At 36.5% G+C, this 15,555-nt stretch overlaps 1 protein-coding gene across 5 annotated transcripts in view; it reads left to right on the forward strand.

Moving 5' to 3' along the window:
* The window catches only part of RFX3 (regulatory factor X3), a 297,259-nt gene that overhangs the window by 47,266 nt on the left and 234,438 nt on the right, over positions 1-15,555 (forward strand). The window lies entirely within an intron of this gene.

Genomic DNA, 15,555 nt, shown 5'->3' on the forward strand with positions numbered 1-15,555 from the left:
TTCAGTGCATATAGAAGTTATGTTTACACTATTCTGTAGTCTATTAAGTATGCAATAGCATTATGTCTAAAAAAATAATGTACATACCTTAATTTAAAAAAATACTTCATTGCTAAAAAATGCTAACCATTATATGAGCCTTCAGTGAGTCATAATCTTTTTGCTGGTAGAACATAGAAGGTCTTGCCTCGATGTTGATTGTTGCTACTGGTCAGGATGGTAGTTGCTAAAGGTTGCAGTGGCTGTGGCCATTTCTTTCTTTTTTTTTTTTTTTTTTTTTGCGGTACGCGAGCCTCTCACTGTTGTGGCCTCTTCTGTTGCGGAGCACAGGCTCCGGACGCGCAGGCTCAGCGGCCATGGCTCACGGGCCCAGCCGCTCCGCGGCATGTGGGATCTTCCTGGACCGGGGCACGAACCCGTGTCCCCTGCATCGGCAGGCGGACTCTCAACCACTGCGCCACAGGGAAGCCCCAGAGCCCATACTCTTAAACTACAAGGCTGCTTGGCCACCCAGTTGCCAAGGCAAGATTGAGGTTAGTTGGCACCAGTATTCATGTCTTGAGTTGACATAATTACTAATCTTTACTAATATAAGGAGGCATATACCTAAATATCTGTAATGGAAGATAATCTCCTTATAATTTGTATGTGGGTATGGACTATTAAGCTTTTCTACATATGTCTAATCATAGATTTCCCCTAGGTATATTGGAGCCCAGCCACAAAGGCTTGTCTCAGGTTAAGGTAGAAAACTGTGTAGTTTCTCCATTGTCCATCGTCATTATTTTATATTATCTGTATCTCACTAAGTGCTAGAAATTGTTGTTTTGACTTTTTCAACAAATTATTAATGCCTCTATGTTGTAGGCTAGAAATACAATGTTGAACAAGAAAATCATGGTCCCTTTTTCAGCAGGGGACACTTGTCATTGTGGATGGGACAGTTCTTGGTGGGTTATCCTATGTTGTAGCATGTTTTAGCGACTATGGGCCAAAATGGCATTAGAACCACTTCCCCTCCCCAATCACTGTGACAACAGAATGACCCCAAAGGTTTCCAAAGTCATCAGGTAAGGGATGGTGGGATGGTGTAGTGGTCTATCTTGATGTTATTCATACTCAGCCTTGAGGATAGTAGCTGCCCACTTGTCCATGCACTTTGTCCATGTACTATCAAAGTTGAATAATTGACTTTAAGCATTTCTTTTTCTAGAATACAGGCTTCATACAAATAAATAGAGCCGAGAGAGGTACAAAGCAAATAACTAAACTGATTACACTCCAGGTACAATGGCTAAACTGAAAAGCAAGATTAGTTGTGGATAATGTTACCAATGGCTAATTGAGAATATTCTCCTTATACTGTAAATAACGAGCATAAGTTAATAAACTCCCAAGTTAACATACCAAGATGATGCTATATTTTTTGAAGCTATAGAATCTAAGTCTCTAGGACTTTATATATGCAAATTATTTCTTAAAGACATACAGCACATTTATGCTAAGTACATTTTGTAGCACAAACATTTCTGCTTTGCTTTTATTTTTTTAAGAGAAATTTTTAACAAAATTACAAATTTAAATAATTTGTAAATAGAAACAACTATGAAGGATTTATGACTTGAATTTGTCATTTGAAAGAGGAATAAAAATAAATTTTCATTCAGTGTCCACATTAACTGCCTTTTAATCAGTATTTTATATTAAAAGTAATAACATTTGGAAGTTTACAGAGCCTCAGGCTTATGACAGTTGACATTTAAATGACAATAATTTTATTGTATTATGATTATAAAAATTATTTATGTGCTCTAAAACATTCAGAAAATCCAGAAAGGTACAAAGAAGGGAGTAAAAGAAAATTATCATTCTGCTCAAAGCTTACTACACATCTGCTCACAAGATTATTATTATCATCTTCTCAGAATTTCTCTCAGTGAGTATGTATGTGCTAACTCTGGCATTCCTGGGTGTGCTTCTGTCCACATATGTGCACGCTCCCTCTCCCTTACAAACACAAAAATACACGCACTTTCTCTTAAAAGTTGGGTCATCCAATTTTTTTTTTAAGTTTGACACTCATATCTTTTCATGATAGTAAATAACATTTTATGCATTCTTATTGGCATATCTACTTAAACAGCTCTCTAGCTGGACATTTAGGTGGTATCCTGTATTTTGGGTTTATGATTAATTATTGTATGTGCACCTTGTGCATCATCCAATTATTTTCTTTATATGAGTTTTTAGGAATAGAATTGCTGGGTAGAAGGCTGGGTACATGTTCAGTGTTTTTATCAACCACCAAATTGCCGTCTAGACAGGTCATGCCATTTCATACTTCCAACACTAACACTTTAATGTTTTGTTTCTTTGCATGCTCTCTGATACTAGGTGTGATCAATCTTTGTAATTTTTTTTGTATTTTTGCCAGTCTGATAGTTGAAAAAAATCTCACTCATATTTGCTTTTCTTTGATAACTAATGGCATATTTTTAAAAAGTATATTAGCCATTTGTATTTCTTTTGCTGATTGTCCACTTATATCGTTAGCACACTTTCCTATTGGGTAGTGTCTTCTCTTCCTCCTTCCTTCTTTTAAATTTCGAGATTTCTTCATAATATAAGGATATGAACTTTTATTTGTGATTCATACTCTACGTATTTTGCCATTTAAAGATACTTGCTATTTTTCTCTTTTTGGTTTTGTTTTAGAAATATTTTACTATGTAAATGTATACCTTTGTTTTTCAGTTGGTATTCTTACATTATAATAAGACCATTATAACTCATGATTCAGTAGATGGATTCAAGATTAGATATTTTAAAAATTGAAAGTACTTTTCTGATTGGAAACCATTTTGCAGATGAGGAAGGTGATGAATTGCTCATGTTAATTGGATATGTTTGCTGTAATTCCAGTTTCAGCTGCATATAAAAAAAGAATTGTGAGAGATATTTTGATGCAGTTAGTTGTAGTTACTTTAAAGCCAGATAGTCCTGGCTTTGTTTATTTTTCTTTAATTTAGATGAGAAATACTTATCAAGCACCTATTATACGTTAAACATTCAAAATGGATTTTCCACTTATTAGCTGTGTGACTGTTGGCAAGTTACTCTAAGTAGTCAAGTTCTTGACTCAGTTTATTTATTTGTAAAAGAGGGATAATAACTACTTCGTGAGTTATTTTAAGGGTTAGTTAGAGTTTAGTTGAAGTATTTAGCAGCACCTGACATATAATTAGACAACAATGAATCATTAGTATTATTGTTTTTATTCTTTATAGTAACAACACATAATTTTAGCCCATTACTATATATAATATCATTGCTGTGGTAGTAATTTAGCATATGAGTTAATTAACTATGATTATTATAATTTTATTAATAGAATGGAGCCTAGCTAGACTGACTGTACTTAGGATCTTGTCAGATAAATATTACTTCCTTATATTTGTATAGCAGTTTCGTTTTCAGAGCTCTTTCTCATTTCTTGTTTTGTTTGCTCTGTACAGTCTTCCAGTAAGAAAAGCAGGGCCTGTATAATTTTCCATTTTGCAATTGAGGAGCTGAGACTTGTAGAGAATGACAGACTTGTTCAAGATCATATGGCTTATAAGTGGTTAATCAGGTTCATTTCCTTCCACCTATAATTAAGATTCTCACTGAACCTAGATTGACCTTCAGTATGGGAAAGAACAGAGAATAGAATCTGACTATAATTGACGAGTCTTCATTTAACTTTAGCCATTTTATAGTTTCTTGTGTTTGCTGCCATTCCAGTCATCTGAACATTGGCTTTAATGTTTTAGTAGTCTGTATTATGTTGATGGTGGTTACAATAAACCACATCTCTGGGTATTCACACGCTTGTGAAATCTCTTTCCTTTCAATCTGGACTGGGCCTGTAGCTTATTTTAACAAACAGAATGCAGCAGAATTAGAGCTGTCTGAAGTCTGGGCATAAGCCTTAAGAAAGCCAGGTAGCTTTTGCTTTTATGTTTCTGGGAGACCTGAACCATTATGTCAGAAATCTGGCTACCTTCCTAGAGAGACCATGTGGAAATGAGGCCACATGGAGAGAGGGAGAGGGAGAGAGGAAGAGGTGGGGGGGGAGAGAGAGAGGCTCTGAGGTTACATGGAGACAGAAGCCCAGTCACCCTAATCCTAGTATTCTAGCTGAGCCCATTTCCTACCTGCCAGCTGAAAGCAATTATGTGAGTGACCCCCAGCAAGATGAGCAGAAGAAGTAGCTGAGCCCAGCCCAGGTTGCAGAATTATGAGCAAAAAAATAGTTTTTGTTTTTTTGAGCAATAAGTTTTGTGGTGGTTTGTTACACAGTAATAGAAAAGCTAGAGAAGCATGGCAGTGTACTTGAAAATAAAAGTCTTGCTAAAGGGTGTTTCCCTTTCTTGGCCTATTTTGACAGTTTTGGTCTTTTTCTGGTTTGCTAATGTCAGGCAGTGTTGAAGAGAGAGAATAGTAATGGATAATTTTTCCTTTCCAGAAGCTCATCTTACTGAACCTTTAAGTACACAGGTTTGGCCGATACTTGGGTAAGCCTGAGGTAAACCCAGTCTCTCTGTGCTGAGTCTCTTCAGAGAAATCTCAGGTGATTGGGCTGCTTCCTATTTTCAGGTCTCTGATTCTTCTTCTTTGTTGAATTTCCTACTCCCAGTCTTTTGTGACTCTCTTTATCCCTGTCAGAGTTGAATTGGATTTGGCCTAGGTTAGCCAGCTAAGAAAAGATGGCATAGTCTTTCTGCCTCTCTTGAACTTGTTTCTGTTGTCCACAAAGACTTGGGAAGCCTTTTGGGGCTGAGAGTAAAACTAAGACATGGACTCACCTCAGTTTCTAATCATTTACATATTACTTAACAGGAAAGATATGCTGCAGTGAAACATTACTCATGCAGTTTATCTTTTCCCTCTCATAGATCAGTTTCTTCCTATTTAACTATAAATACTGCATATTTTATTTTCCCATATAATTAAAATTATAAAATTATAAAAATAAAAAAATTGCAAAATGTTTTGTAAGTTTCTGCCAGAGATGAGAACCAGTGATCTAAACGCTTATAAGAATAATTTTTCAAAAACAACTTTGTTGTTGTTAAAAATGCTTTTTTGTTTTAAAAAAATACATGAAGATAGATTTAAAATATTACAAAGCTTGATTGGCTTCCAAATTGCTGGAGTGAGGGCCTCAGTGTACTCCCTTCCCTCTAACACAACAAAAACGCAAAACAACTAAAATCAACCATTTCAGAATTCTGGCAATTGATCAAAGCCAGAGAATGAACTGAAAATTGTCTATCCAAGAGAAGACTACTGAACCTTGAGATGACAGTGGCATCTAATTTGTGCCTACTCCCATTCTCCCTCCTTCCCCAGCTTGTGGTATAGCAGAAACTGGCAGCATTGCAGACAGTGGAGAGATATGACCACTTTTGGAGATCCATGAAAAGCAGCATCCCTAGATCACAGTTGATATTTTGTCTCAACTTGTATCTCCCTGGGAAAACTCAGTTCTCAGAGAGTGATTGGCTATTGATCTGACCTTAGAGCTCAGCTCATTGGGGGGAAGAAAATGCCTACCCACTGGGCTTTACTGATACAATAGCAACTGTTGGCAACATCTCCACTGTTTAAGGCTGTGATTTCAGGTGGGGCAAACAAGAGCCTGGCCAGGAATGTAGAAGGAAATCCTGGAGGATTAGCCAACCATAGGGAACTTTGAAAAGCTCCAACATATTTCTAGTTATCTAAAAGATTGCAGATGTGCAAGGCTGTGCATATGCCCAGGAAAGACCTGGGAAAGGAGAAGATACCCCTCTGGCTGACCTTGAGGCTCTGTGCAAGAAGGAAGTGAAAGCTAGGGCTGTCTTACAAGCTACCTGAAGTTTGAAAGTGTGGCTTCTCACGAAGGTTCCTTTAGCTTTGGCAAAGGGTGGAAGATATACAGGCAAGGCATTTAAGGAAATCTTCTGACCAATCACTGGTTGACCACTAAATTATACTGATCCAGGAAGCCAGGCTTAAAAACAAAAAGAAGAATACTCAGTGGCCACATAATGCAGGGACTACAGAATTAGTTCATGGAAGTGCTAAACAAGTAAACAACACCAAGAAAAAGAAGAGAACTAGCGAGAAAAAATCTTAGTGGGGCAGTGTAGAAGATTCTGCTACCGGAATTGTTAAAATACATTATCTAGATAGCTTGATAACTATCTAGTTAAAAAGATAGTTTCAGATATCTATTTAGATATCCAAATAGATATCTAAAACTATCCAAAATGTCTAGTTTTCAACCAAAAAAATTGAGAAATAGAAAAGTATGCTACATACATGGGAAAAAAGTGAAAAACTAGCTAACAGAAAAGTGTCCCTGTGGGCCTAGATTTGGACTTAATAGACAAAGACTTTAAGTCAGCTATTGTAAATATGTTTAAAGAACTAAATGAAACCATGTCTAAAGAATTAAAGGAAAGTGTGAAATTGATATCTTACCAAAGAGAATATCAATAAGCATAGCAGTTATTTTAAAAGAACCACATAGAAATTTTGGAGTTTAAAAGTATGATAACTAAAGTGAAAAATTTACCGGAGGGGCTCAATAACTGATATGAGTTGGTAGAAGAAAATATTAGTCAACTTGAATGTAACTCAATAGAGATTATCCAGTGTGAGGAGTAGAAAGGAAATGAAAATGAACAGAGCTTCAAGAGACCTATGGGACAACTCAAGTGTACCAACACACACATAATGGGAAAATGGGAGTCCCAGAAGAAGAGCAAAAAAAAAAAAAAAACCCACAAAAAGCAGAAAGAATGTTAAAAGAAATGACAGAAAACTTCCCAAACTTGCTGAAAAAATACTGATTTACGCATTAAAGAAACTTAGTGTACTCCAAGTAGAATAAATCCATCATAGTCAAATCATAGTCGAGGGCTTCCCTGGTGGCGCAGTGGTTGAGAGTCCGCCTGCTGATGCAGGGGATGCGGGTTCGTGCCCCGGTCTGGGAGGATCCCACATGCCGCGGAGCGTCTGGGCCTGTGAGCCATGGCCGCTGGGCCTGTGCATCCGGAGCCTGTGCTCTGCAATGGGAGAGGCCACAACAGTGAGAGGCCCACGTAAAAAAAAAAAAAAAAAAAAAAAAAAATCATAGTCGAATTTAGACATCATAGTTAAATTTACGAAAGTGAAAGACAAAGAAATCTTGAAAATATGAAGAGAAAGATAAGATCAATAGCTGACTTCTTATCAGAAACCATGGATGATGGAAGACATTTTCAAAGTTGAGGGAAAAAAACTGTCAACCAGGAATTCTGTATCTAGCTAAAATCTCCTTCAAAGATGAAGGAGAAATTAAGACACTTACAAATAAACAAAAACTGAGAGAGTCTGTCACTAGCAAACGTGCCCTATAAGAAGTATTAAAGGGAGTCCTTCACGTTGAAACAAAAAGACAGTAGGCAGTAAACTTAAATCCACATGAAATAAAGAGCAATGGTAAAGGTAATTACATAGGTATTATGAAAGACTTACATATAAAAATACATATAGATGCATTTTTCTTTTAACTTATCTTCTCATGTTTTAGAAGACAACTGCACAAAGCAATAATAATAAAACTGTTGATGGGTTTATAACACAGAGATGTAGTTTGACAATAATAATAAAAAGGAAGGCAAGGGAACAGAGGCATATTGGAGGAAAGTTGTAAATTATTATTGAAATTAGGTTAGTATAAATCCAGACTAGAATGTTTTAAATTAAAATGCTAATTGTAATTTCCAGAGCAACCACTAAGAAAATAAGTCAAAAAATTATAGTGAAAGAAACAACAAGGGAATGAAAAAGATACACTAGAAAATATCTATTTAACACAAAAGAAGGCAGGAAATGAGAAAAAAAAAGATATTACAGAGCTCAAATATACCCTTAAAGAGTAGAAGTTATAATGTGTAATTTCCATGTAAAATAATATGTTTATGTAATCTTTAAGGAATGTTACCAGTAGAGAATATTGGTCAATGGATCCTCTTTGGGGCTTCATTTTTTGATACTATTGGATACTTATCAATAGATTTAAAAAATATGGCATTTTTACCATAGTGAAAAATGCACCAAAGTGAGATCAACGTGATAAGTTTCCATTAACCCTGCATTCTTAAAAGGTAGCTTTGTTTCCCAGGGAATGAAATAGTAATGTATGGAAATGAGAGATTCTCTTTACTTTGTTTCTGAAAGTTTGGGTATGGAAAATTTAGTTCTTCCCCTTCCTCTAAATATGGAAAAGAAACGATGAGAAAAATGCTTCGGAGAAGAGAGGAGATCATGGGAAAAAGGCATCTGGAGATAGATGCACATAGGAAAGGGTTATCAAAAAGAAAAATGTTCTGGACAGAATATTTCAGAAGTCTTGAGAGGTATTTCTGCCTGCATTTTCCATATATTGTTGATTCTGTTCTCCATGGGTACCCAGCCCAAATGCATATGTGATCTCATAACAAGGATTGTTCATTGTTCAAGCAGCCACGCTTATAATGTCTTACATATATGCCTTCAGAAAATAAAACCCATGTTTAGCTTTATAGTGTGAAGAAAGTTTAATTATATCAAACAATACATGTAATCTCCTTATTATAGGAAAAGTGATTAAATTGAATTTTCTTATTACTGATTTAAACTATCATTTAAAAATGCAATTCTCAATCTGTTTTCAGTCCCAGCACAGTTGAAGAATGTAGCACAGTTGCATCAGTAATGATGGCTCACTCAACTGGGAGCATCTCTCTGGGTGAGAATAAGTAATATTTTAAAAGTCCTCCAAGTAATTCTGTTATGGTGTACCTCCTTTCCATTATAAGTAACAAATTTAAATCATAGATTCTTAGAATTTTATAAAATTAGTGTTATTAAGAGGTTATGATGATTAAAATTGAATCTAGTAAGATTATTTTGTTTCTTAAGCAAGTTACAGTGAACCTTTTTAGTACTTTTTCTATAAGCTTACCAAAGTTTTCAAGACATTTTATTCCTATATTTTTTTCTTTAACCAGATTAACCATTTTTAACTGTACAGTACAACACGTTAACTATGTGCCCATTGTTGTGCAACAGAACTCGAGAACTTTTTCAGCTTGCAAAACTGAAACTTTATACCTGTGAAGAATAATTCTCCTTTCTCCCCTCCCCTCAGCCTCTGGTAACCACCATTCCACTTCCTAGGACTTTTACCATTTTAGATATCTCGTAAATGTAGAATCATGCAGTGTTTGTGTTTTTGTGACTGTCTTATTTCGCTTAGCATAATGTCGTCAAGGTTTATCCATGTTGTAGAATATGACAGGACTGCCTTGTTTTTTAAGGCTGAATAATGTTCCATTGTACAGGCATACCTCATTTTATTGTGCTTTGCTTTATTGTGCTTCTCAGATATTGCTTTTTTTTTTTTTTTTTTAACAAATTTGAAGGTTTGTGGCAACCCTGCATTAAACAAGTCTGTCGGTGCCATTTTTCCAACAGTATTTGCTCACTTCCTGTCTTGGCATCACATTCTGGTAATTCTCCCAATAATTCAAGCTTTTTCATTATTATTATATTTGTTATGGTGACTTGATTTTCCTATTGCAAAAGGTTATGACTTGCTGAAGGCTCAGATGATGGTTAGCATTTTTTAGCAATGAAGTTTTTTTTTTTTCTTTTTTTTTTCTTTTTGCGGTATGTGGGCCTCTCACTGTTGTGGCCTCTCCCGTTGCGGAGCACAGGCTCCGGACGCGCAGGCCCAGCGGCCATGGCTCACGGGCCCAGCCGCTCCGCGGCATATGGGATCCTCCCAGACCGGGGCACGAACCCGTATCCCCTGCATCGGCAGGCGGACTCTTAACCACTGCGCCACCAGGGAGGCCCACAATGAAGTTTTTTAATTGAGGTTTATGCATTTTTTTAGACATAATACTATTGCACAGTTAATAGACTGTAGTATACTGTAAATGTAACTTTTATATGCATTGGAAAACCAAAAATTCATGTGACTCACTTTGTTGCAATATTTGATTTATTGAGGTGGTCTGGAACCAAACCCTCAATACCTCCCAGGTATACCATTTATCCATTTATTTATTTATTTAAAATTTATTTTATTGAAGTATAGTTTTTTTTCAGTTCTGTTTTATTGAAGTATAGTTGATTTATAATGTGTTAATTTCTGCTGTACAGCAAAGCGATTCAGCTATACATATATATTCTTTTTCATATTCCTTTCTATTATGGTTTATTACAAGATATTGAATATAGTTCTCTGAGCTATACAGTAGGGCCTTATTGTTTATTCATTCTATTTATAATAGTTTGAGTCTGCTAATCCCAAACTCCCAATCCATGCTATCCATTTATTTATTGATGGGCATTTAAGTTGCTTCCACCTCTTGGCTGCTTTGAATAATGCTATATTGAACATGGGTGTACAAATATCTCTTCAAGATCCTGTTTTCAGTTCTTTTGGATATATACCCAGAAGTGGGGTTGTTGGATCATTTGGTAGTTCTATTTTTAATTTTTTGAACAACCTCCATACTATTTTTCATAACAACTGCACCATTTTACATTTCCATCAGCAGTGGACAAAGGTTCCAATTTCCCTGCATCCTCACTGACACTTGTTATTTTATGTTTTTTGTTTTGTTTTGTTTTGTTTTATAGTGGCCACCCTAACCACTCCTAGGTTATGTTAGGTCTTTATTTACTCCTAAATCACTTTCTAAAGAAACAGAATAGCTACTTTAGGAGATTTCCTATAATTATTACAAATCTTCACAGTGCTCCCTGATCTCAAATACTAGAATACTAATTGGGGCTAGTGTTTTAAACATATTAGCTTGAATGTGTAAAACTGGACATTTGAATTCCTTCATATTTTAACAGATATGATCCTCTTTACTTTTGGAATTCATATGATACTACGTTAGACATCACCACCTTATAAGGCAATGATAAAATGCTTTTGTCACTACCTGTAGTTTCTAAAATGGTAAGCGTGCTTTAATGGCATCATCATAGTGGTGATTGCTGTCACTGGGTGGCTTGTCTGCTCTTGTTTCCAAGCAGTCCATAAATGCTGTATCTTCGGATGCGTTTCTTCAGTGTATACCTAATGTGCTTCTTTGACGCTCTCTGAACGTGTTTTTCTCCATTTCACTTACCCTGTTGTATCTGCATGTGAATCTTTCTGTCATCCATTCTCCACAGATTTCTTGCCTAAGTGGGGTTGTGTTGCCAAAAACTTTGCTTCAGTGATGGTAGACCAGCTCTCTTCCAGTGCCCTATATTTGATGAGCTAGCCATTTAATAGTAAGTACAGCTTATGGATGATGCTTATGATCATATTCAAAACAGAACATATAATGCTCATAATCCATCTAGTCCTCACAACTGAATAAATTTGGGCATTTTTCTATTTTGTGGACATGTAGATTGATTGGGAGCTCAGCGTTGTTTCTAACTTGTCTTTCACTCTTCCAAAGTTCATACTGCAATGTTATAAGTTTGGGGGAAAAAAAGCCACTTTGAATTTGGGGGCAGATCTGTATTCAAGTCTTGACTCTGCCCCTCAGTTGACTACCTTAAGATATGTTTCTTATCCTCTCCGACTCAGAAATCTCATATGTAAATTGCAGATAGTGATACGCAAACTTTTATTTTAAATGCTTCATTGATATAGTAAGCTTGTGTTTTTAGGAAGTTTTTTAACCAATTCTATCACGTTAGAATTTTCCTCTTACAAATAGTGAAGGTGAAGGGATTTTTAGACTGGTAATACTTTCATAACCCGTATCTGACAGGAGATCTCTTCTGATGAGTTTGGTTCTCATAGTTTGTCTATTAATTGAAAAAAATCAGTTAATACAGATCATAAAAGATGATGCATACATCCCACTAACATTTTAATTCAAAGCATATAAATAGACTGTCTTTTGATTAGGGCCAAGGCCTTTCCTTATAGTATGGGTTTGCTGACTGGAACAACAAGTCTTTCTTAAATCTATATTTATAACAAATCATTTCCAGTTTCCTTTTTGTTTCTCTAGATTAAAACTATAGAGAATTGAAAAGCAATGGTTCTCAAAGTGTGGTTCCCAGACCAGCATCATCAGTATCACATAGGAGTTTCTTAGCATGCAAATTCTTTGGTTTTGCCCCAAACTTACTGAATCACGCTAAGAAGGTGGGGCTCTGCAATCTGTTTTCACAAGGCCTCCATGCTAAAGTTTGAGAGCCACTATTCTATATTTTATGATTTCCACTAGTTTTTATATTTCTCTTACCCTTGCCTACGTCAACAGCACTGTTCTGTAGTGACTTGCCTTTATCAGGTCTTTCAAAGCTTTTGACTTAGTTTTTAAAGATACGTTAGCTTTTGTCTTTGCTTTCATTGTTTATCTAATATATAATTAAATTTGTTAATTACAGTAACAATAAAACTCCCCTAATCAGCAAATACTACTGATTTGGGGAGAAGATATACTCAGCATTAGGGAGCAGAAGTGAGGGGCGTACCAGAGAGTAGTCTGCATGCCGTGAGTTTCCAGCACACCACGGGCATCTGTCCATATGGTTGCAGAGGAAGTGGAGAGTGTGGGTTCAATTAGCAAGTTGGGTAAATGAGGCTGGTCAAGAGAGCTTCTCATATTTATTTTTCTGTGTAAGCTTACAAATTTCTCTGATTCTTACCTTTATAGCCCTTAATTCAGTACTTCTGTGTTAAACTTCTGTCTGTTGATCTGTAAGTAGTCTTCTTGCTTAGAACCTGGAGTTTGAAATGTGTTTTTGATAACTCATAAATCTCTTAGGTTTATGTGGAGAAAGCAGAGAACCCACCCAGCAGCTCACATGGAAGATGTGTACCTATTTTCATTGACACCGAGCAGGAAACTGCATAGCAGCTAATACTTGAAGTAGAAAACAGACAGAAATGTTGTTTCCTAGCCTGAGACTGTAACTTTTGCTCCAGTTTTTAGTGCCTACTTTGATTTGGGAGAAAGCAGTCATGTGTGGGGACAGTTCAATTCAATACATCACGATGGCCATTCCTGCCGAAGTGCAGGTGAAATATTTGCCCACCATTGAGATACAAAAGGGGTTATGTAAGTCAGTCTGGAATCTGGCCTGCTGAACTGAAAACAGTGCTGTTTGGCAACATTCTGGATGGTGTTTTGATTGAGCTGCTTTTCTAACTGTATGTTTTAATTATTTTTATATTTTTAGCCACATTGCTGATTTCACAAAGAGAAAGGGGGTAAATAGCCTGTCCGTATCACCTCTGGATCGTATTGTTGCTGCAACAGTTGGGTCGTAGTACTGCTATGAAACACGATTAGAAAACTACCTAATACAAAGAAAATAACTATCGTTTAACAATATCAGGATACTGTGACAGTGGTCCAGTAAAACAGCAGTACTAGTCCCACTGAAGTTCAGATGCAGATTTGATATTTGTTTAGTATTCATTCTTGAGTGACACAGTGGCCCAGTCATTCCACTAACAAAACAATAGCTACTATAAATCTGATTTAAAAAAGAAGAGACTGTTACTTAAGATAGACTGAAGTTTTGTTAAAGGTAGGCATCCACATATTTTATGTGTGTAGCATAAATTGTGAGTCTCTATTTAAATTCCACTTTGTTGTCTGGAGAAGGGTTTAATAAAAGCAATGAAACTGTAGTTTCCTGCCAAACTAAAGTAAAAGGAGAACAAAAATTAACAGATAATAATTATCGAATAAGTTTTGAATGGTAACTGTAGACTAATGATGTATAACTGTTACATCATTTTATTGTTACAAATATTCCTCTAGAATGTTATTATCTAAGTTTTATAGATGGGTAAAATGGATTAAGAAAACTGGTGCCTTGCCCAAGGCCATGAGCTAGGATTTGAACTGTGTCAAAGCCCAAGCTTTTAAATACTACTTTACACCTTAATATCCGGTGCTTTAATACTTACTCCTGGCCTGCTTTCAAAAACTTCTCTCTTCCTGTCAGTTCCAGAGATAACATTCAATAACTTGACAACAGTGGCCCTTCTAAACAAATATAGAGCGTTACAGAGCCAGGTGGCCCAAGATTATATTTTATTTTTCTGGCTCAAAATAAATTCCCTGCTCTTGGAATGATAAAGTCCAAAAAAGACCCTTCTGTGTCCCAGGACTTCATCAGGCCTCATGGCCAGCTAGTGCCCTTTTTCATGAGCCAGTCACGAATACAGAGTCTTATGTCTTTATACTGTAATTTAGATTAGGGCCTAATGAAAGGGCAAGAAGCTGCTTTACTAAATGAGATCATTCTGGCCTTCAGAAATGGCAGTGCATTTGGTTAGAAAGATTCTGAGGAATTAATGACAGAAAGGCAATACTACTGTCTGGCCTATTAAGTGGATGTAAGCAAGGAGAAGGCTGATTCATAATTTAACAAACTCCCAAATTAGGCATCTTCTTTTCCATTGGGATCCAAGTAGGATTTTTTTCTAGTATTAGAAACCTTGTTCTTGATCAGTCAAAATCTGGGTGGAAATCTTTTTGACAGTCGTAGACAATTATCTTTGGAAAATAAATTCTGTATTGGAAACATAAGTTCTGTCATATGGAAGCATAAACGTGATGCTTTTATGAGCTCACTTACATTTAGTAGATTTCAGATTTAGAGAGACCAGGTTACACAGGGTAGGCATAGAAATGTTTCAAAGATATATTAAAGCCAACTTGCAATTGACAGTAAAAATTACAGTGACAGACACTGGACGTGGAGTCAGGAGGCCTGTGTTTGAGACTTTGCCATTACTCTGAAGGATCCTAAAGCAAGTGGTTTAAATTCTCTGTGAGTCTCAGTTTTCTCATTTGTAAAATGAGGCCAGAATAATATTACCTGCCTTGTTTCATTACAGGGTTGTTCTGAGGACCAAGTGAGGGGGCATGTAACAAAGTTATGGCGATGTATAAAGTTACGGTGGCATCTAGTACATAATGGGAGGTATCCTCAGTTGTGAGTAGGGCAGGCCTGCATTTGGAATTGCTCTATTAGTAGTTTGGTGATTTGTGGCAAGTTACCACAATCTTTTTTTTTTTTTTTTTGTGGCATGCAGGCCTCTCACTGTTGTGGCCTCACCCGTTGCGGAGCACAGGCTCCGGACGCACAGGCTCAGTGGCCATGGCTCACGGGCCCAGCCGCTCCGCGGCATGTGGGATCTTCCCGGACGGGGGCCTGAACCCGTGTCCCCTGCATCGGCAGGCGGACTCTCAACCACTGCGCCACCAGGGAAGCCCCGTCACCACAATCTTGAACCTTATTTCTCTCACCTGTGTACAATAATAATCCATTTCACAGAGTTGTGAGAGTTACATTAGTTGTAGATGCTATTTTTAACTTTTTATAAAATAGTGATCAACTGGGAATTATTATCTTGAACAGATTTCAGAAAGTTAGAAAAGAAATAGCCACAGGCTTCTTATCTGTTCCCAAATATCTTAGCAATATAAATAATCCAAAGAATACTAG

The sequence above is a fragment of the Mesoplodon densirostris genome, chromosome 6 (genome assembly GCF_025265405.1).
Source record: "Mesoplodon densirostris isolate mMesDen1 chromosome 6, mMesDen1 primary haplotype, whole genome shotgun sequence".
NCBI classification, from domain to species: Eukaryota; Metazoa; Chordata; class Mammalia; order Artiodactyla; family Ziphiidae; genus Mesoplodon; species Mesoplodon densirostris.